The following is a 22,177-nucleotide window of genomic DNA, read 5'->3' on the forward strand; positions in this document are numbered from 1 at the left end:
ATGATAGGGCAATTATTTTTCCTTTCTTGACATTTAATGTGTATTTAAGATGTGCTTGTCTTTGCCTTTTGTACTATGTAACTACTTAGGTAAGCAAAAGTTTTATTAAGGAAGTAAGCATATACTCCAAGACAGGAGTGGGCTGACCCAGCTGGGAGCCCACTATTATTATTAAGAATACATTTATTGGGCCGGGTGTGGTAGCTCATGCATGTAATCCCAGCACTTTGGGAGGCCGAGGTGGGTGGATCACAAGGTCAGGAGTTCAAGATCAACCTGACCAGCCTTGTGAAACCCCATCTCTACTAAAAATACAAAAAAGTAGCTAGGCATGGTGGCGCACGCCTGTGGTCCCAGCTGCTCAGGAGGCTGAGGCAGGAGAATTGCCTGAACCCAGCAGGCAGATGTTTCAGTGAGCCGAGATCGTGCCACTGCACTCCGGCCTGGACGACAGAGTGAGACTCCATCTCAAAAACAAAACAAAACAAAACAAAGAATACATTTCTTATTTATATATTTATGTTTGTTTTACTTTATTATTTTTAATTTTTAATTTTTGAGACAGAGTTTTGCTCAGTCACCCAGGCTGGAGTGCAATGGTGCGATCTCAGCTTGCTGCAACTTCCGCCTCCTGGGTTCAAACCATTCCCTTGGCACAGCCTCCTGAGTAGCTGGAATTACAAGCTCGCACCGACATGCCTGGCTAATTTTTTCTTTTTGTATTTTTAGTAGAGACAGAGTTTCGCCATGTTGGCCAGGCTGGTCTTGAATTCTTGACCTCAAGTGATCCACCCACCTCAGCCTCCCAAAGTGCTGGGATTACAGGCATTAGCCACCATGCCTAGCCTAAGAATACATTCTTAATGCTCAGCAAAACATCTTACATTGTTCTTTTCCCATATCTGCCCTTCTCTGTATTTTCTACAGTGCTGCTGTACATCAGAATATTGTCTGATTTATTATTAAACAAAACACATCCTAAAGCAAGACCACTTGGTTCTTAGCTCTTTTTCTCCTCCTTGGGTTTTCTGGATCTATTCTTTTTCTTTTACTAGAATTTTCTCTTTGTCCCTCTCTTTCTTTTTAATTTAATTTAATTTAATTTGTAGAGGTGGAGTCTTGCTCTGACATCGAGGCTGGAGTGCAGTGGCACAATCATAGCTTACTGTAGCCTCAAACTCCTGGCCTCAGACAATCCTGCCACTTCAGCCTCCTTAGTAGCTAGGACTATGTGAGCACACCACCGCACCTGGCTAAAGAATTCTCTCTCTCTCTCTCTCTCTTTTTTTAAAATGTAAAAGTTCTAGCCTTTCTTGCCATTTTCCTGATCTGGACCTTTTTCTACCCGTTATCCTGATGAACATAATAAAAGAGTCTGGAGCCAAATAGAAGAGTATAGAATATTTTTTGGACTTTGCAAGAGAAAGCCGAACCTGTTAAGTATATTATTGTTTTATTCTGGTTACATTCCCTCATACTAAAGAATTGTGGTCCCAATACTCCTCTTTTAGGATTTGATGAATATGTTTATATTCATCTTTTCATTGCTTAAAAAAAGCATTTTAGAAACTTAGTTATGAGAACATGTGAAATTTTATTTCAGACTTGCTGCCAGGGATTAAAATGAACCAGGCCAATTCAAAGATTCCTTTCTTGGTGGAGACATTTATAGGAAAACAAGAATGGTTAGATAAACAAGAAAAGAATAACTTGTTAAAGATCTTTAGACTTTGCAACTGTCAGATGAGTACGTAGATAAGTTCCCAGAAGAGTTTGCTTAAACTTGTTAAAATTTATCCGAAATGGGTTATGCTTTTTACCAGGTATGTTTTTTTGTTTTTTTTTTTATTATTATACTTTGAGTTCTAGGATACATGTGCATAACGTGCAGGTTTGTTACATATGTATACTTGTGCCATGTTGGTGTGCTGCACCCATCAACTCGTCAGCACCCATCAACTCGTCATTTACATCAGGTATAACTCCTAATGCAATCCCTCCCCCCTCCCCCCTCCCCATGATAGGCCCCGGTGTGTGATGTTCCCCTTCCCGAGTCCAAGTGATCTCATTGTTCAGTTCCCACCTATGAGTGAGAACATGCGGTGTTTGGTTTTCTGTTCTTGTGATAGTTTGCTAAGAATGATGGTTTCCAGCTGCATCCATGTCCCTACAAAGGACCCAGGTATGTTAATTTCTTCCCAGAAAGCGTTTATGAATGTGCGGTAGCTCATGCTTGTAATCCCAGCACTTTGGGAGGCTGAGGCGGGCGGATCACGAGGCCAGGAGATCGAGACCTTCCTGGCTAATATGGTGAAACCCCATCTCTACTAAAAATACAAAAAATTAGCTGGGCATGGTGGCGGGCACCTGTAGTCCCAGCTACTCGGGAGGCTGAGGCAGGAGAATGGCATGAACCTGGGAGGCGGAGCTTGCAGTGAGCCGAGATAGTGCCACTACACTCTAGCCTGGGCAACAAAGCAAGACTCCGTGTAAAAAAAAAAGAAAATATCACTCAGAGAGTTCTGTTCTAGACAGTGTTGGGGACAAATCTTTCTTTACACCATACTCTATTTTATATCATATCTGTCTCTTTAGGTTCTGCCTCCATGCCTTTGCTCATGTTATTCCCCTGTCTTGGAAGGCTTTTGTCTTATTTCTACTTCTTTCTTACTCAGTCCTTAAGGATTAGGCTTTATCTTTTCTATCAAGTCTTTGGTGATTTATTCAGCCTTCCGTTGTATCTACTTCTCTTGTACCTTTCTTGTAACACACAAAGAGTTCCTTGAAATAATATGTTCAGTGAAATTGGCTTGAAATAATATGGTAGACATAATAACATTATGAAAAGAACTGAGTGTACAAAAAGATATAAACAGCTGAAAAAAAGTACTTGTATTTTCACTCGAACTATCTGTAGTTATATTATTATAATAAATGTTATAGCTTTTATTCTGTTTCTGTGTGTTTGCTCATCTGTAATATAGAGACTGAATTTGGTCTCTAGTGTTCCACTCAACACTGAGATCCTGTGGTTAAGAATTTTGTTCACCTTTTTAAATTTGAAGGGGCATTTTTGGTGTGGGGAAGTTATTTATATGACTTATGTAACTAAAACAAACCAACAAAGTGTTTTCATGGTGGTGGATTGTGAGGGTGTGTAATCACTTACTTATTCTTCTACTTCAACCAATTGAAAAATAGATAATGGAGAACAGAAGGGAATGAAACCTTCAATTTTATTGAGTATAAAACCAGATGAGGGGAAGAAAACTCTACATGGGAATACCTGGGTACAACCTGAGTACTAAAGTGGAACTTTGTACTTTATCTCCCTCAGAATACTCTTCTAGCAGACTTGGGCCAGCTAACATCTGTCTAGTTATAGCCTAAGAAGCTAGAACAGAGATCTGAGTAATCTTAGATTTCTTCTGTTTATGGATGCAGGCAGGTTCAAGAGGCCTGTTCTGCTTTTGTGTCTTATCTACTGGTAATGCCACTACTTCCACAAAGAGGTGGCATCTGGAAGAAGATAGAAATTATTCTACAGCAGGGCTCCCCAAACCCCAGGCCAAAGACTGATTCTAGTTAGGAACTGGGCTGCACAGCAGGAGGTGAGCAGTGAGTGAGTGAGTGAATGAGTGAGTGAGTGAGCAAGCGAGCGAAGCTTCATCAGTATTTACAGCTGCTCCCCATTACTTGTGTTACTGCTTGAGCTCCATCTCCTGTCAGGTCAGCGGCAGCCTTAGATTCTCATAGGAGCATAAACCCTATTGTGAACTGTGTGTGAGAGGGATCTAGGTTGTGTGGTCCTTATGAGAATCTAATGCCTGATGATCTGTCACCTTTTCCCATCACCCCCAGATGGGACTGTCTACTTGCAGAAAAAGCAGCTCAGGGCTCCCACTGATTCTACATTATGATGAGTTGTATAATTATTACATATTGCAATGTAATAATAATAGAAATAAAGTGCACAATAAATGTAATGCACCTGAATCATCCTAAAATCATCCATCTCAGCCCATGGGAAAATTGTCTTCCATGAAACTGGTCTCTGGTACCATAAAGGGTGGGGACCAGGGGTCTAGACCATCTACAAATTTCACCTTATTAAATAGATGACTAGATCTCCTAAACTGTGCCCAGCAAATCGTTTGCCATGACTTGTAGAAAAGAAACAACAGAGGAGCTAGGCGTGGTGGCTCCCATCTATAATCCCAGCACTTTGGGAGGCCGAAGCAGGAGGATCGCTTGAGGCCAGGAATTCAAGACCAGCCTATGCAAAATAGTGATACTCTGTCTCTACCAAAAATAAGCCAGGGTGTGGTCGTACATACCTGTAGTCCTAGCCTACTTGGGAGGATTTCCTCAGCCCAGGAGTTTGAGGTTACAGTGAGCTGTGATTGTGCCACTGTACTCCAGCCTGGGTGACAGAGTGAGACCCTGTCTCAAAAAAAATGAAATGAGAGAGATTGCAGTTGCAAAAGGGATTAAGCTTCACACCAGCTTCATTTCATCTTATGTGAAGAGAAGGATCAGGCCTATTTGGTGGAAGCCAGTAGGTGGTTAGAAATCTTAAAGGCGGGATTTGTAGTTAAACTGGAAATGTAGGCCGGACGTGGTGGCTCACGTCTATAATCTCAGCACTTTGGGAGGCCAAGGCAGGGGCAGATCATGAGTTCAAAAGATCAAGACCATCCTGGCCAACATGGTGAAACCCCATCTCTACTAAAATACAAAAATCAGCTGGGCATGGTGGCATGCACCTGTAGTCCCAGCTACTCAGGAGGCAGAGATAGGAGAATCGCTTGAACCTGAGAGGTGGAGGTTGCAGTGAGCAGAGATTGTGCCACTGCACTCCAGCCTGGTGACAGAGCGAGACTCTGTCTCAAAAAAAAAACAAAACAAAAAACTGGAAATGTGATTTAAATTAAGCTGTTTCTTGAATGGTAAAATGAAAGTTTCTAAAGGTAAATGAAGTACAGCTATCAATCAAACAGTTTTCTGTATCTTAAGGGCTCTGAGTCCAGTCAGAAAAACAAATCAATGTAGTAATTTCAAATAGAGGAACTTTAATAGAGGAATTCATTGCAAGGTTGTTAAAAGGACTATAAAAGCAAAAGAAGGGAATATAGGTTCAAAAGATTAATAATTCCAGAAAGGTATGTACTGCTCTGGGATGTAGAAGCAAAAGAAAAAAAGTAATATTACCCAGAGTCCAGTATCACTGTTTACCCGAAAACTAGATTTATATTTAGCTTCTATTTTTTTCATGTGGTCTTATTTTCTTTACAGTAAATAAAGTTTTTTTTCAAGTATTAACATAATGAAAAGGGATATTGTAATTATTTTGCATGGAACTATATGGAATCCATCATTGCTTTTATCTTCACATCCTTTGTAATTCTAGGAAGCACTTTATCTGAAATTTAGGAACAGTTAAATCCATTATTCTTTTACAGAAATCCAGAGAGGCAAGCAGAATAGCTTGTAAAAGGAAATAAGAGAGACTTAAGGCTAGGATTTTGGAGTTAATAGTTGGTCTTATGACTTAGGTAGAAAGCAGCTTTGGACAGAATCGATTTGCAAGATTTAAGGCAGTTAGTATGTGCAGGCAATACTAGGAATTATAAGATTCAATGGATCTGGATGTGAGGACTAAACTCCATGGATTTGAAATGTGGTTGGAGTTTGTGATGGCTTTTGACCTTTAGAGCATCATCATTGATTAATTGGTATATGATTAAGTAGTTACATTCAACTACACATAAGAGACTCCCCAAATAGTAGCCTAAATACACGAGAATTTAAGTGTGTAAGTAGCCCAAATTAAGTAGTTCCACGTTAGTATGGTGGCTCCATGTATCAAAGACAAGGGTTGATATCTTTCACAGTATTCAGAAGAAACTTTATTTTCATGCTGACCTTATGCTAACCACAGAATGGGCTTGGGGACCCACTAGATCCACAGTAAGACAGACTTGAGCTAAAACTCCACTAATCGCCTGACCTCTACATACCTCTACTTTGACTCTGGACTATGGTGACATTTTGGGTCTCTTGCAATTAGTGTCAGATCAGAGCCGATATCCAGTAGTCCCTGAACGATCTGATTGTTTTCTTTTACCTAATGAATAGTTACCCAGTAAAAGGCCCCTTTGGGGAAGGCTGGGAGAAAGATTAATGGTGTAAAATTTTGGTAGTGTATTGGAGTCCTCTCAAGGGGACCCGTCATCTTCTGCATTCAAAGGATTCTGGGTCTGTAAACTGGCTCAAGTCTAGGGAGTGATTGAGGGGCTGTTAGTCTTCATGATTCAGGATAGACTTTTATTCTCTTGACCTAGCACTTTTCTGCTTATATAGATCAACTAAGAATGTAGTAGGTTTCTTTTTTTAACTTCTAGCAACATTATATCAACTAGCCAACACAATAGGTTTGTGCAAGTCATACTACTCTGATTGCTACTTTGACTCTGCTGTTCATTATGGTAATTACACTCACCTTGCTTTGGTAGTTGAGTGCTGCCACTTGGTCCCTGCCACCCCAGGATTCAGTTATTCCCATTGCATTTAGGTTTCCCAGTTCAGTGACCGCAGTTCGCCCTGGAAGGTCTGGCTTACAAAAAAGTAATCACAGAGTTCTTCAGGGATGCTGGGGCTCCCATCACAATTTTATTTCTCACAATTGCAGTGAAAAATATGTCATCTGTGCCTGTAATCCTTGCACTTTGGGAGGCCGAGGTGGGCGGATCATGAGGTCAGGAGATCGAGACCATCCTGTCTAACACAGTGAAACCCTGTCTCTACTAAAAATACAAAAAATTAGCCAGACATGGTGGCAGGCGCCTGTAGTCCCAGCTACTCGGGAGGCTGAGGCAGGAGAATGATGTGAACCTGGGAGGCAGAGCTTGCAGTGAGCTGAGATCGTGCCACTGCACTCCAGCCTGGGCCACAGAGCGAGACTCTGTCTCAAAAAAAAGAGAAAAATATGTCATCTCTGGGGTACAATGGCTCATGTGTGTAATCCTAGCACTTTGGGAGGCCAAGATGGGAGGATCACTTGAGCCCAGGAATTTGAGACCAGTCTGGGCAACATAGGGAGCTGCTGTCTCCATGAAAATTTTTTAAAATTAAAAATAAATTTTGAAAAGAGACAAGTATGTTTTCTGGACCCTTCCTGTGTAGATGAGTGGGTTTTAAATGACAAACCTGTTCTGACATTCCCATCTCCCTAAGCCTTTGATTTCCTTCCTCTACATTAAACCATAGCAGGTCTGACATTTCCCCCTCACTTCAATGTGGGCCACCTTTTGGTCCATGTTTTAGCCAATCAACCAACCAAACTATTAGAGCCCCTTTCTAATTCTCTGGGCTGTAGCATTAAGTACAGCATCTCTGCTTAGTGAGCCCATATAAATGTATCCTGATCCAGCTTTATCTTATATCAGTCCTTGTTCTTTCCACCATTATCTTATACTCTTACTGTCCATTCCCATACTTGTTCCTCAGATTTCTATGTGTATAAATTTAAAAACTCAAATAGTTCTTTTGGAGTATATTATGCCTCCGCATGGGTCTCACTTTGTAACTCACCTTTAGGAGCCTGCTGAGTCCTGAGTTTAGTTATAGGCCTAGAAGCAAAAGGGTAGTAAGGCTAGGTCCTGAGGAAAATCATCATTGTCTTGCAGGGCAACTGCGCCAGGGAAGGCGATTACCATTTCCTTAGGCAATGCAGGATTGATCACCTTCAGATGCTGTGGAGAGGCCTCTTCTACTGGCAAAGAAAATTCAGCAGAGTTTAGAAGCTCAGTGTCCCCAGCTTCATCGAGGTCTTCCCATGTATACCTATTTCAACTTTCAGGATCCCATTATTTCCCAAACATTGCCCTCACTTTAACAGTAGACACCTTGCGAGGCTGGGAGTTCAAATTTGTTGTAGTTCAGCCAGTCATGGAATGAGATTCTGTATTTGATTTTCAGCAGTTGCAACCTGCTACTATAGGAGATGAGGGTCCTCAAGGTAGAAGCTTTTAGTCATTTATGTGGTGCTTAAGGTGGGAATTCAAATCTCTGAGTTCATCCTTTTCTTTTTCCACTTTGTCTAATGACATTAGGAGGAACCAGCCAATCTTACTAAATTTTTTAGTTTTCCAAATATGTTCAAAAGTAACATGTACATCGTCACCCAGCTTCTTGCTTCTTATTAGTGGTTGATTAGGAGTATCCAGTGGTGATATTTTGCTAATCTCTGTTGCTAGGTTACATACTATGGACTACCAGTGCTCTCTTTACTACTGCAAATTTCCATGTGGTATCATTTTTCTTCTGCCTGAAGAAGATTCTTTTAACATTTCTTATTGTATTAATAGTAGTTCATTGGCAGTGAATTTTTTTTCTTTTGAGTGCTTTTAAGAATTTTTCTATCTCTGATAGTCCTCAATTTGATTATGATATGCTTTCTTATTTTTTTTTTTTCATATTCCTTCTCTTTCGGGTTTGTTAGGTCTAATGTATCTTTGCATTTGCATTTATAGTTTTCTATAAACTTTAGGAAAAGTTTAGCCTTTGTTTCTTCTTCTGTTTTTTGTTTTGCCCCCACCCACCTTTCTTCTGAGATGCCTAAATATATGTTGCTTGATAGTGTCTATGTCCCATAGCTCATTTAGATGCTCTCACTCTCTCCCTCCCTCCCTTCCTTTTTTTTTTTTTTTTTGGTCTTTTTCTCTGTGTATTTCATTTTCTGTAGTTTGCTATTGTATTTTCAAGTTCACTGAATTTTTTCTTTTGCAGTGTATACTCTGCTGTCAGTCCCATTGCTCTATCTTGTGTGTTTTTCTTTTTTTTTTTTTTTTTTTTTTTTTTTTTTGAGATGGAGTCTCGCTTTGTCGCCCAGGCTGGAGTGCAGTGGCCGGATCTCAGCTCACTGCAAGCTCCGCCTCCCGGGTTTACGCCATTCTCCTGCCTCAGCCTCCTGAGTAGCTGGGACTACAGGCGCCTGCCATCTCGCCCGGCTAGTTTTTTGTATTTTTTAGTAGAGACGGGGTTTCACCATATTAGCCAGGATGGTCTCGATCTCCTGACCTCGTGATCCGCCCGTCTCGGCCTCCCAAAGTGCTGGGATTACAGGCTTGAGCCACCGTGCCCGGCCTTCTTGTGTGTTTTTCATTTTAGAAATTGTATTTTTCATTTGTTACATTTTTATTTGGGTCTTGTTTCCCTTCTCTTTATGTTCATACTCGCTTCTGCCTATATAAAAAACAATATATATAAACTTACATTGCCCAGAACCAGTAGAAGAATCAATGATCTGTGGCAGCTATAGCCTTACAAAATGTATTTCTTTAGTAATAAGAGTTGAGGCTGGGCGCAGTGGCTCATGCCTGTAATCCTCACACTTTGGGAGGCTGATGTGGGTGAATTGCTTGAGTCCAGGAGTTCAAGACCAGTCTGGGCAATACAGCAAAACCTTGTGTCTCCTATATATATATATAATTAGCCAGGTGTGGTGGCACACAACTGTATTCCCAGCTACTTGGGAGGCTGAGGTGGGAGGATTGCTTGAGTCTGAGTGGCAGAGGTTGTAGTGAGCCATGATTACGCCACTGCACTCCAGTCTGGGCAGCAGAGCCAGACCCTGTCTCAAAAAAGAAAAAAAAAAAAAAAAAAAAAAGACTTGAAAGCCAAAATTGCTTCTTCATCCACAGGCTGCAGAATGAATGTTGTGTTGACAGACGTGAAAACAACATTCATCTTTTTGTACATCTCCATCAGAGCTCTTTGGTAACTAGGTGCATTGTTAATAAGCAGTATTGCTTTGAGAGGAATCTTTTTTTTTTTTTTTCTGAGCAGTGGGACTCATCAATAGTCTTAAAATATTCATTTAACTGTGCTGTAAACAGATGTCCTGTCATCCCGGCTTTATTGAGCACGAGTAGAGTAGATTTAGAATTGTTCTTAAGGGCCCTAGGATTTTCAGAATGGTCCATGAGCATTGGCTTCAACTTAAAGTCACCAGTTACATTAGCCCCTAAGAAGAGAGTCAGCCTGTCCTTTGAAGCAGGCATTGAATTCTCTCTTGCTTGGAAAGTCCTTGATGGCATCTTTTTGCAGTAGAAGGCTGTTTTGTCTCCATTGACAATCTGTTGTTTGGAGTAGCCACCTTCATCAGTGATCTTAGCGTATCTTCTGGATAACTTGCTACAGCTTTTCCATCAGCACTTGCTGCTTCATCTTGTACTTCTATGTGTGTAAACAGTTTTTTTCTTAGACTTCATTAACTGATCTCTGCTAGATTCCAGCTTTTCTTCTGTAACTTCTTTACCTCTCTCACCTTTCATAGAATTGAAGAGAGTTAGGGCCTTGCTTTGGCTTACGCAAATGTTGTGACTGGTTTGGTCTTTTATCTACACCACTCATACTTTCTCAGCAATAAGGCTGTTTTGCTTTCTTATCATTTGTGTGTTCATTGATTAGCACTTTTAATTTCCTTCAAGAATTTTTCCATTACATTCTCCACTTGCCTAACTGGCTGAAGAGGCCAAGCTTTTGGCCTATCTTGGCTTTTTTAAAAATTTCATTTTTATTTTTTGTGGGTACATAGTAGATACATGTATTTATGGGATAAATGAGATACTTTCATACAGGTGTGCAAGTGCATAATAATCACATCATTGTAAATGGGGTACCCATCCCCTTGAGCATTTATTCTTTGTATAATAAGCAATCCAATTATAATCTTTTAGTTATTTTTATTTTCTCGTTTTTCTTTTTGTTTTCCAAATTTTATGTTAGGTTCCAGGGTACATGTGAAGGTTTATTACGCAGGTAAACTCATGTCATGGGGGTTTGTTGTACAGATTATTTTATCACCCAGGAATTAAGCCCAGTATCCAATAGTTATCTTTTCTACTCCTCTCCCTCTTCCCACCCTTCCACCCTTAAGTAGACCCCAGTATCTGTTGTTTCCTTCTTTGTGTTCAGAAGTTCTCATCATTTAGCTCTCACTTATAAGTGAGAACATGCGGTATTTGGTTTTCTGTTCCTGCATTAGTTTGTGGAAGATAATAGCCTTTGGCTCCATCAATGGTTCCCGTTTTCGTTCCCGCAAAAGACATGATCTTGTTCTTTTTTATGGCTACAGGATTATTTTTAAATGTACAATTACATTATTTTTGACTATAGTCACCCTGATGTACTGTCAAATACTAGGTCTTATTCATTCTTACTGTATTTTTTTTTTTTTTTGAGATGGAGTTTCGCCCTTTTTTTTTTTTTTTTTTTTTTCTGAGACGGAGTCTTGCTCTGTGCCCCAGACTGGAGTGCAGTGGCGCGATCGCAGCTCACTGCAAGCTCCGCCTCCCGGGTTTACGCCATTCTCCTGCCTCAGCCTCCCGAGTAGCTGGGACTACAGGCGCCCGCCACTGCGCCCGGCTAATTTTTTGTATTTTTAGTAGAGACGGGGTTTCACTGTGTTAGCCAGGATGGTCTCGATCTCCTGACCTCGTGATCCGCCCGTCTCGGCCTCCCAAAGTGCTGGGATTACAGGCTTGAGCCACCGCGCCCGGCTGGAGTTTCGCTCTTGTTGCCCACCCAGGCTGGGGTGTAATGGAGCGATCTCGGCTCACTGCAACTTTTGCCTCCCAGGTTCAAGCAATTCTGCTGCCTCAGCCTCCCGAGTAGCTGGGATTATAGGCATGCACCACCATGTTCAGCTGATTTTGTATTTTTAGTACAGATAGGGTTTCTCCATGTTGGTCATGCTGGTTGTGAACTCCCAACCTCAGGTGATCTGCCTGCCTCAGCCTCCCAAAGTGCTGGGATTACAGGCATGAGTCACAGTGCCTGACCCATTCTTTCTGTTTTTAAAAATCTATTAACCATCCTCACTTTCTCCCTGCCCCACTACTATCCTTCCCAGCCTTAGGTAACCATGTTTCTACTCTCTAGCTCCGTGATTTCAGTGTTTGAATTTTTAGCTCTGTAAATAAGTGAGAAAATGTGTTATTTTTCTGTGCCTGGCTATTTACGTAACATCATGATTTCCATTTCTGTCCATGTTGTTGCAAATGACAGGATCTCTTTCCTTTTTGTGGATGAATAATACTCCATTGTCTATGTGAACCACATATATATATATATATATATATTTTTTTTTTTTTTTTTTTGAGTCAGAGTCTCACTCTGACTTCCAGGCTGGAGTATAGTGTACAGTGGCACGATCTCGGCTCACTGCAGCCTCCACCTCCTGTGAACCACATTTTCTTTACCCACTCGTCTGTTGATGGACACAGGTTGCTTCCAAATCTTGGCTACTGTGAATAGTGCTGCAATAAACATGGGAGTGCAGTGCCGATATTTCTTTGATATTCTGATTGCCTTTCTTTTGGGTATATACCTAGCAGTGGGATTGCTGGATCATGCAGTAGCTCCATTTTTAGTTTTCTGAGGAACCTCCAAACTGTTCTCCATAGTGGTTGTACTAATTTCCATTATCTCCAACAGTGTACAACGGTTCCCTTTTCCCCGTGTCGTCTTCAGCATTTGATATTGCCTGTTTGATAAAAGTCATTTTAACTGGGTTGAGATGATATTTCATTGTAGTTTTGATTTGCATTTCTCTGATCAGTGATGTTGAGCACCTTTGAATATGGCTGTTTGCCATTTGTATGTCTTCTTTTGAGAAATGTCTATTCAAATCTTTTACCCATTTTTTAAATTGGATTTTTAGATTTATCCCTGTGGATATATAAGCTTGAGGTCATTATGTATTCTAGTTGTTATATTAATCCCTTGTCAGACAGGTAGTTTGCACATATTTTCTCCCATTCTGTTTATTGGTTTTGTTTTTGTTTGTCTTGCTTTGCAAAACGTTTTTAACTTGATGTGATCTCATTTGTTCATTTATGCTGTGGCTGCCTGTGCTTGTGAGGTATTAATCAAGAAATCTTTGCCCAGTCCAGTGTCCTGGAGAGTTTCCCCAATGTTTTCTTCTGGTAGTTTCATAGTTTGAGATCTTAGAGTTAAGTCTTTAATCTATTTGTTTTGATTTTTATACATGGTGAGAGATAGAGGTCTAGTTTTAGTCCTCTGCACATGATAATCCAATTTTCCTAGTATCATTTATTGAAGAGACCGTTTTTTCTCAAATGTATGTTCTTGGCACCTTTGTCAAAAATGACAGATTATCAGTAGATGTATGGATTTGTTTCTGGGTTCTCTGTTCTGTCCATTGGTTTATGTTTCTGTTTTTATGCCAGTAGCATGCTGTTTTGGTTACTGTAGCTCTGTAGTATAATTTGAAGTCAGATAATGGGATTTATCCAGTTTTGTTCTTTTTTTCTTGAGATGGAGTTTCCCTCTTGTAGGCTGTAGTGCAATGGCACGATCTCCGGCTCACTGCAAACTCCGCCTCCTAGGTTCAAGCGATTCTCCTGCCTCAGCCTCCCAGGCAGCTGGGATTACAGGCCACTACACCCAGCTAATTTTGTATCTTTAGGAGAGACCGGGTTTCTCCATGTCGTCCAGGCTGGTTTCGAACTCCCAACCTCAGGTGATCTGCCTGCCTTGGCCTCCCAAAGTGCTGGGATTACAGGCGTGAGCCACTGTACCTGGCCAGTTTTGTTCTTTTTGCTCAAAATAGCTTTGGCTATTTTCAGTCTTTTTTGGTTGCATACAAATTTTAGGATTGTTTTTTCTATTTCTGTGAAGAATGTCATTGGTGGTTTGATAGGGTTTGCATTGAATCTGTAGATTGCTTAGGGTAGTATGGACATTTTAACAATGTTGATTGTTCTAATCCATGAACATGGAATATTTTTCCATTTTTTTGGTGTCCTCTTCAATTTCTTTTATCAGTGTTTTACAGTTGTTATTGTTTTAAGTAAAAGAAGACCTTTTATTTATTTGGTTAATTCCTAGGTATTTAATTTTATTTGTGGCTATTGTAAATGGGATTACTTTCTTATTTTTCAGATTGTTCAGTGTTGGCATATAGAAATATTACTGATTTTTGTCTCTATTTTTTATCCTGCAACTTTACTGAATTTGTTTATAATTTTTAATAGTTTTTTGGTAGAGTCTTTGGACTTTCCAAATATAAGATTATCTCATCTGCAAACAAGGATAATTTGATTTCTTCCTTGACAATTTGGATACCCTTTATTTCCTTCTCTTGTCTGATTGCTCTAGGTAGGACTTGCAGTACTATGTTGAATAATGGTGGTGAAAATCTGCAGCCTTGTTTTGTTCCAGATTTTAGAAGAAAGGCTTTCAGTTTTTTCCTATTAAATATGATACTGCGGGTCTGTTGTATATGGCTTTTATTATTTTGAGGTATGTTCCTTCTGTCCCCAGTTTTTTGAGGGCTTTTATCATGAAGGGATGTTGAATTTTATCAAATGTTTTTTCAGCATCAGTTGAAATTATATGGTTTTTGTCTTTCTTTCTATTGAGATGATGTATCACATTGATTGATTTGCATATATTGAAATATACTTACATTCCAGGGATAAGTCTCACTTGGTCATGATGAATTATCTTTTCAATGTATTGTTGAATTCAGTTTGCTAGTATTTTGTTGAGGATTTTTGCATCCATATTTGTCAGGAATATTGGCCCGTAGTTTTCCTTTTTTTTTTTTTTGATGTGTCTTTGTCTTGTTTGGGTATCAAGGTAATACTGGCCTCATAGAATGAGTTCATAAGAATTCCCTCCTCTATTTTTCAGAGTAATTTGAGTAGCATTGTTGTCAGTTCAATTCTTCTTTAAATGTTTGGTAGAATTCAGCAGTTAAGTCATCAGGTCTTGGGCTTTTCTTTACTGGGAGACTTTTAATTACAACTCCATAATTAAATGTTTTGTTCCATTGTAACTTGATATTGGTCTGTTCAGGTTTTTATATTTCTTCATGATTTAATCTTGGTAGGTTGTATGTGTCTAGGAATTTATCCATTTTCTCTGGATTTTCCAATTTATTGGCACAGAGTTGCTAATAGTAACTACAAACAATCCTTTGAATTTGTGTGGTATCAGTTATAATGTCTCCCTTTTCATCTCTGATTTTACTTATTTGAGTCTTCTTATTTTCTTAGTCTGGCTAAAGGTTTCAATTTTAAACAAAATTTTAAAGTTTGTAATTAGTTTTCTAATTACTTAAAAACTAAAAAAAACTAAAAAAAAATTCTTAGTTTTTGAAAAGTTCTTTTCAAAAAACCAACTTTTTGTTATGTTCTTTTGTATTGTTTTCTTTGTTTCAGTTTCATTTATTTGTGCTCTTTTTCTTTTTTCTTCTTCTTTTTTTTTGTTGTTGTTGTTGTTGTTGAAACATGGTCTCACTTTGTCACCCAGGCTAGAGTACATTGGCATGAACATGACTCACTGAAGCCTTGACCTCCCAGGCTCAGGCCATCTTCCCACCTCAGCCTCCTGAGTAGCTGGGACTACAGGCATGTGCCACCATGCTCAGCTAATTTTTGGGTTTCTTTTCTTTTACTAATTTTGGATTTGGTTTGCTCTAGCTTTTCTAGTTCCTTAAGATGCATTGTTAGGTTGCTTATTTGAAGTTTTTCTTCTTTTTTGATGTAGGCACTTATAGCTATACATTTCCCTTTCAGTGTTGCTTTTGCTGTATCTCATAGGTTTTGCTATGTTTTATTTCCATTAACATTTATTTCAAAATTTTTTTTTTTTGGGAATGAGAAAATAATTTTATTTCATTGTGGGGAGCGGGCCGATGTCCAGCCTCAGAACTTCTGGAACTGCTTCTTGGTGCCGGCAGCCTTGGTGACCTTGAGCACGTTGAAGCGCACTGTCTTAGGGGCCGACACTCGCCCACTGTGACAATGTCACCAATCTGGACGTCCCTGAAGCAGGGGGACAGGTGCACAGACATGTTCTTGTGGCGCTTCTCGAAGCGGTTGTACTTGCGGATGTAGTGGAGGTAGTCTCGGCGGATGACAATGGTCCTCTGCATCTTCATCTTGGTCACCACACCAGAGAGGATCCGCCCTCGAATGGAGACATTACCAGTGAAGGGGCATTTCTTGTCAATGTAAGTGCCCTCAATAGCCTCTTTGGGTGTCTTGAAGCCCAGACCGATGTTCTTGTAGTACCGCGGGAGCTTCTCCTTGCCAGTTTCTCCCAGCAGGACCCTCTTCTTATTTTGAAAGATAGTCGGCTGCTTTTGGTAGGCACACTCAGTCTGAATGTCCGCCATCTTCCCGGCTGCCTGAAAAAGGACTGTTTCAAAATATTTTTAAATTTCCTTCTTAATTCCTTCAATGACCCACTGGTCATTCAGGAGGATATTGTTTGATTGCCATGTGTTTGTATAGCTTACAAAATTCCTCTTGTTACTGATTTCTAATTTTATTCCATTGTGATTGGAGAAGATGCTTGATATTATCTCATTTTTTTGAATGTTTTAAGACTTGGTTTGTCCTTAACTAAGGAAGTAACATATGGTCTATCTTTGAAAATGATCCATGTGCTGAGGAGAAGAATGCATATTCAGCCATTGGATGAAGTATCTTGTTAATATCTATTAGGTCTGTTTGTTCTATAGAGCAAATTAAGTTCAATGTTTCTTTGTTGATTTTCCGTCTGGAAGATATGTCCAGTGCTGAGAGTGGTGTGTTGAAGTCTCTGACTATTATTGTATTGAGGTGCATCTCTCTCTTTAGCTGTAATAATATTTGCTTTATATACATGGGTGCTCCAATGTTGGGTGCATATAGATTTACAATTGTTATATCCTCTTGCTGAATTGACCCCTTTATCATTATATAATGACCTTCTTCGTCTCTTTTTATAGTTTTTGTCTTGAAGTCTATTTTGTCTGACGTAAGTATAGCTACTCTTTTGCCTTTTTGGTGTCCATTGTCATGGAATATCTTTTACTCTCTCTTTCTTTTCAGTCTGTATATGTCTTTATAGGTGAAGTGTATTTCTTGGAGCATCATATCATTGGGTCTTTTTTTTTTTTTTTAAATCTATTCAGTTACTCTGTCTCTTGATTGGAAAGTTTAGTCCATTTACGTTCAATGTTATTGGTAAGTAAGAACTTACTCTTGCCATTTTGTTATTTGTTTTCTGGTTGTTATGTGGTCTTCTCGTCCTTCCTTCCTTCCAGTCTTTCTTTTAGTGAAAGTGATTTTTTTTTTTTCTGGTGGTATGATTTAATTTCTTGCTTTTTATTTTGTGTTATTTGTCAAATTTTTTTTATTTGAGGTTACTATGTGGCTTGCAAATACTATCTTATAACCCATTATTTTAAACTGATGACAACTTAACATTGATTTCTTAAGCAAACAAACTAGCAAAAAGAAAACTAATACAAACTTTGCACTTCAACCTCATCCTCCTGCTTTGTTTCACTTTTTTTTTTTAACTTTTGTTGTTTCTTTTTAAACTTCTGTTGTTTCTCTTTTTTTTTTTTTAGACAAGGTCTTGCTCTGTTGCCCCGGCTGGAGTGCAGTGGTGCAGTCATCACTCACTGTGGCCTCTCGGGATCAGCTGATCTACCCACCGCAGACTCTCAAGTAGCTAGGACTACAGGTGCATGCCACCATACCCAGCTGGTTTTTTTTTCTTTCTTTCTTTCTTTTTTTTTTTTAAGTAAAGATGAAGTCTTACTATGTTGCCCAGGCTGATCTCGAACTCCTGGGCATGAGCAATTCTGCCATGGCCTCCCAAAGTGCTGGGATTATAGGCGGGAACCACCATAATGGCCAACTTGTTATTTGTCTTTATGTCTTATTTTACTGCCTATGTCTTGAAAAGCTGTTGTAGGTATTATTTTTTTATTGGGTCATTGTTTAATATTTCTACTTAATAGTAGGCTGGGTACAGTGACTCACGCCTATAATCCTAGCACTTTGGAAGGCTGAGGGTGGGTGAATCACTTGAGGTCAGGAGTTCCAGACCAGCCTGGCCAACATGGTGAAACCCTGTCCCTACTAAAAACAATACAAAAATTAGCCGGGTAAGGTGGCACGTACCTGTATTCTCACCTACTGAGGAGACTGAGGCAGGAGAATCACTTCAACATGGGAGGCGGAGGCTACAGTGAGCTGAGATTGCACCACTGGGTATTGCTGTTTGTTATTCAGGGCCCAAGGAGTCTTTTTTTTTTTTTTTTTTTTGAGATGCAGTCTTGCACTATAGTCCAGACTGGAGTACAGTGGTGTGATCTCGGCTCACTGCAACCTCCGCCTCCTGGGTTCAAGCAATTCTCCTGCCTCAGCGTCCCGAGTAGCTGGGATTACAAGCACATGCCACCACACCTGGCTAATTTTTTATGTTTTTGGTAGAGATGGGGTTTTACCATGTTGGTCAGACTGGTCTCGAACTCCTGACCTCCAGTGATTTGCCCACCTCGACCTCCCATGTACTACCCTAGTCCACTGGCTCTAAGTCCAGCATAGCATCAGGACTTGCCTAAGAATTGCAGTCCTTGTGTCCTAGACTGTCTTTCAAGTTCACTTAGGATCCCAGAGCACTTTAACCTGTGATTGCAAGGCTTACTGAAACTCAAGTTTCAGCTTCTGGGATGGGCGCTTCCCCTCTGGGCTAGTGCTGTTAGAAATGGTCCCTCTGTGGGTAGGTGCTTACTGAGTTCAGCATGATTTTGCTTTCCATGTGATAGGGCAGCATTAAGTTCAATGCAAAATTCCTCAGTCACTGTATTGTTCCTCCCCTGAGTGCGTGGGTTCTGTCTCCTAGCCAAGAAGCCACTGCCGGGGGTGGGGGGAGGGGTGGTGTTGGCAACTTAAGACTGTTTTTCCTACCCTCTTCAATGCCTCTTGGGCAATATAAAGTTAAAACTAGGTACTGTGATTGCTCGCTTGATTTTTGGTTCTAATGAAGGTGCTTACTTGTATGCAGATAGTTAAAATTAGGTGTTCCTGCAGAGTGTACAATTGGTGCAGGCTTCTGTTCTGCCATCTTTCTTCACCCCCCTATCTTGGCTTTTGGCATGCCTTCCTCATTAAGTTTACTCATTTATTTCTGGCTTTTGATTTTAAATTGAGAGATACGGGACTCTTCTTTTCAACTGAACACTTAGATGTCATTGTAGAGTTATTAATTGGCCTAATTTCAATGTTGTTGTATCCCAAGAAATAGGGATGCCTGAAGAGATGGAGAGAGATGGGAATGGTCAGTCTGTGGAGCAGTAAGACACACATGTTTGCCTTGGCACACAAATTTGCCATCTTATGTTAGCACTGTGTGTGGTGCCCCAAAACAATTAGAATAGTAACAACAAAAATCACCGATCACAGATCACCATAACAGATACAATGATAATGAAATAGTTTGAAATATTGCAAGAATTGGCTCGGCGCGGTGGCTCACCCCTGTCATCCCAGAACTTTGGGAGGCCAGGGCAGGCAGATTACCTGAGGTCAGGAGTTTGAGACCAGCCTGACCAACATGGTGAAACTCCATCTCTACTAAAATTACCAAAAAATGTAGCCAGGCGTGGTGGTGGGCACCTGTAACCCCAGTTACTCAAGAGGCTGAGGCAGGAGAATTGCTTGAAACTAGCCAGGAGGCAGAGGTAACAGTGAGCCAAGATCACGCATTTGCACTCCAGCCTAGGTGACAAGAGTGAAACTCTGTCTCTAAAGAAAAAAATAAAAAAGAAATATTACAAGAATTACTATAATGTGAGACAGAGACACACAATGAGCACATTGTTAGAAAAATGGCACTGATAGACTTGCTTGACATTAGGGTTGCTACAAACCTTCAATTTGTGAAAAATGCAATATTTGCAAAATGTAGTAAAGCAAATCACAATATTGTAAGGTATGCCTGTAGTGTATTTATAACAGCTATTTTATCATCCTTGTGTTGTAATCCTATTATCTGTGACATTTTTATATTGTGACTGTTGATTAATTTTTCTTCTCATTATGCATTATGTTTTTCTGCTTCACATCTCTGTTTTTATTGAATTTCAGACATTGTGGTTTACATATAGGTGGATGCTGGACTTTTTTGTGTGTTCTTTTGGATACTTTTTGGCTTTAGTCTGGTTTGCAGTTTTTTGGAAATGGTTTGATCCTTTTGACCTAATCTTTGTTAGAGTGGTTCCAGAATAGCTTTTAATTTAGGAATAATTTGTCCTCACTACTGAGGCATTATTCTTCTAAGGACTCTACTTAGTATTCTTGTCTGTCAGGAGGTCTTTCCACTCTGGCTGGTCTTGTGTGAACTTTAAGAATGTCCTATTTTTTTTTTTTCTGGTGATTCTTTCTCTGGCCGTAGTTTAATCACACACATGCACAGATCAGTACTCAGCCAAAACCTTGAGAGGACTCTTCTGCAGCTCCCTTCTTTTCTGGTTTTCTGATTTGTAACTTTTAGCTGTCTTGGACTCTCCAACTCTAAACTGTCTCCTCATGTTAGGAGGATTGATGGACCACTGAGACCTGGAAATGTCAGGTACTTGTAGGGTTACCTTGCTTATTTCTTTTCTCCAAAAGATCACTGTCTTGTGCTGCCCAGTGTCTGTTGTCTGGAAACTATAGTTTAATATATTTTGTCTATTTTTTTTTCTAATTATTTAAGGGGAAAGGGTAGACCTGGTTTCTTTTATTCCATTATAGCCTGAAGCAGAAGTCTTAACTTTTATTCCTCCCTCCTACAACTTACCTGATCAATTGACTAATTTGAGAAGAGGAGGAAGAATTTATAATTTGAAAATTTGTCACATACCTTTTTCCACACTAGCCTGTCGAAAAGCAAAAACTAACTCCTAAAACTGGACATTATTGTGATTATATTTGGGTAAGTGGCAATATAGCAGTGTATTTCTTTTTGTATTTTTTATATCTAAATCACTGACTCTGTGAAGCCATTGATTTGATAAACCAAAATACAGTGTAGTAGTTACCCCTTATCGGCGGTTTTGCTTAAGGCAATTTCAGTTACCTGTAGTCAACTGTGATTTGAAAACATTAAGTGGGCCAGGCGCGGTGGCTCAAGCCTGTAATCCCAGCACTTTGGGAGGCCGAGACGGGTGGATCACGAGGTCAGGAGATCGAGACCATCCTGGCTAACACGGTGAAACCCCGTCTCTACTAAAAAATACAAAAAACTAGCCGGGCGAGGTGGCGGGCGCCTGTAGTCCCAGCTACTCGGGAGGCTGAGGCAGGAGAATGGCGTGAACCCGGGAGGCGGAGCTTGCAATGAGCCGAGATCCGGTCACTGCACTCCAGCCCGGGCGACAGAGCAAGACTCCGTCTCAAAAAAAAAAAAAAAAAAGAAAACATTAAGTGGAAAATTCCAGAAATAACTTTTAATTTTTAAATTGCGTGCCATTCTGAGTAGCGTGATGAAATCTCACACTGTCCTGCTCCATCCTGCCAGGGACATGAGTTCAGTTTATCTGAGCTATATACACTACCCACCTGGTAGTTCACTTAGTAACCTTCTTGGTTGTCAGATTGACTGTTAGTGACACTACAGTGCTTGTGTTCAAAGAACCCTTGTTTTATTTAATAATGCCCCCAAAGCTTAAGAGTAGTGGTGCTGACAATTCAGATATGCCAGAGAGAAGCTCTAAAGTTCCTCCTTTAAGCAAAGAGGTGAAAGTTCTCAAATTAATAAGAAAAAAAATGCTGAAGTTGCTAAGATCTATGGTAAGAATCAATCTTCTATCCATGAAATTGTGAAGAATGAAAAAGAAATTTATACTAGTGTTACTATCGCACCTTAAATTGCAGAAGTTACTGCCATAGTGCATGGTGTTTAGTTATGATTGAAAAGGCGTTAAATTTGTGGGTGGAAGATCTGAACAAAAATGTGTTCCAATTGATGGCAACATGTTGTGCTGGGCTAACTTAATCTCAATTAAACTTTATCATAGTTATGTATCTATAGGAAAAAACCTGGTATATATAGGGTTTGTTTACTGTATGAGGTTTCAGGCATCCACTGGTGGTCTTCGAACATAACTCCCAAGGATGAGGGAGGATTACTATGTATGCAAATTATGGATTATCCAGTTTTTAGTTAAAATGTTGCCTTAAAACTCTAATTAGTGGAAAGCAGTTTGACAATTTGTTGTAAAGGTATATCCACATTTACTATATAACCCAAGACTTTTGCTTAACTAAGGGAAATGAAAGCAAATGTCTACACAAAAACTTGATGTTAATATTTATAGTAG

The 22,177-nt window shown here is 39.8% G+C and overlaps 1 protein-coding gene and 1 pseudogene across 3 annotated transcripts in view; one reads left to right on the forward strand and one right to left on the reverse strand.

Moving 5' to 3' along the window:
* TBC1D12 (TBC1 domain family member 12) overlaps nucleotides 1-22,177 on the forward strand; it is a 141,787-nt gene that overhangs the window by 77,191 nt on the left and 42,419 nt on the right. The gene's annotated exons all lie outside the window — the stretch shown is intronic.
* On the reverse strand, nucleotides 15,676-16,239 carry LOC103216294 (small ribosomal subunit protein uS17-like; annotated as a pseudogene).

The sequence above is a fragment of the Chlorocebus sabaeus genome, chromosome 9, assembly GCF_047675955.1.
Source record: "Chlorocebus sabaeus isolate Y175 chromosome 9, mChlSab1.0.hap1, whole genome shotgun sequence".
NCBI lineage: Eukaryota > Metazoa > Chordata > Mammalia > Primates > Cercopithecidae > Chlorocebus > Chlorocebus sabaeus.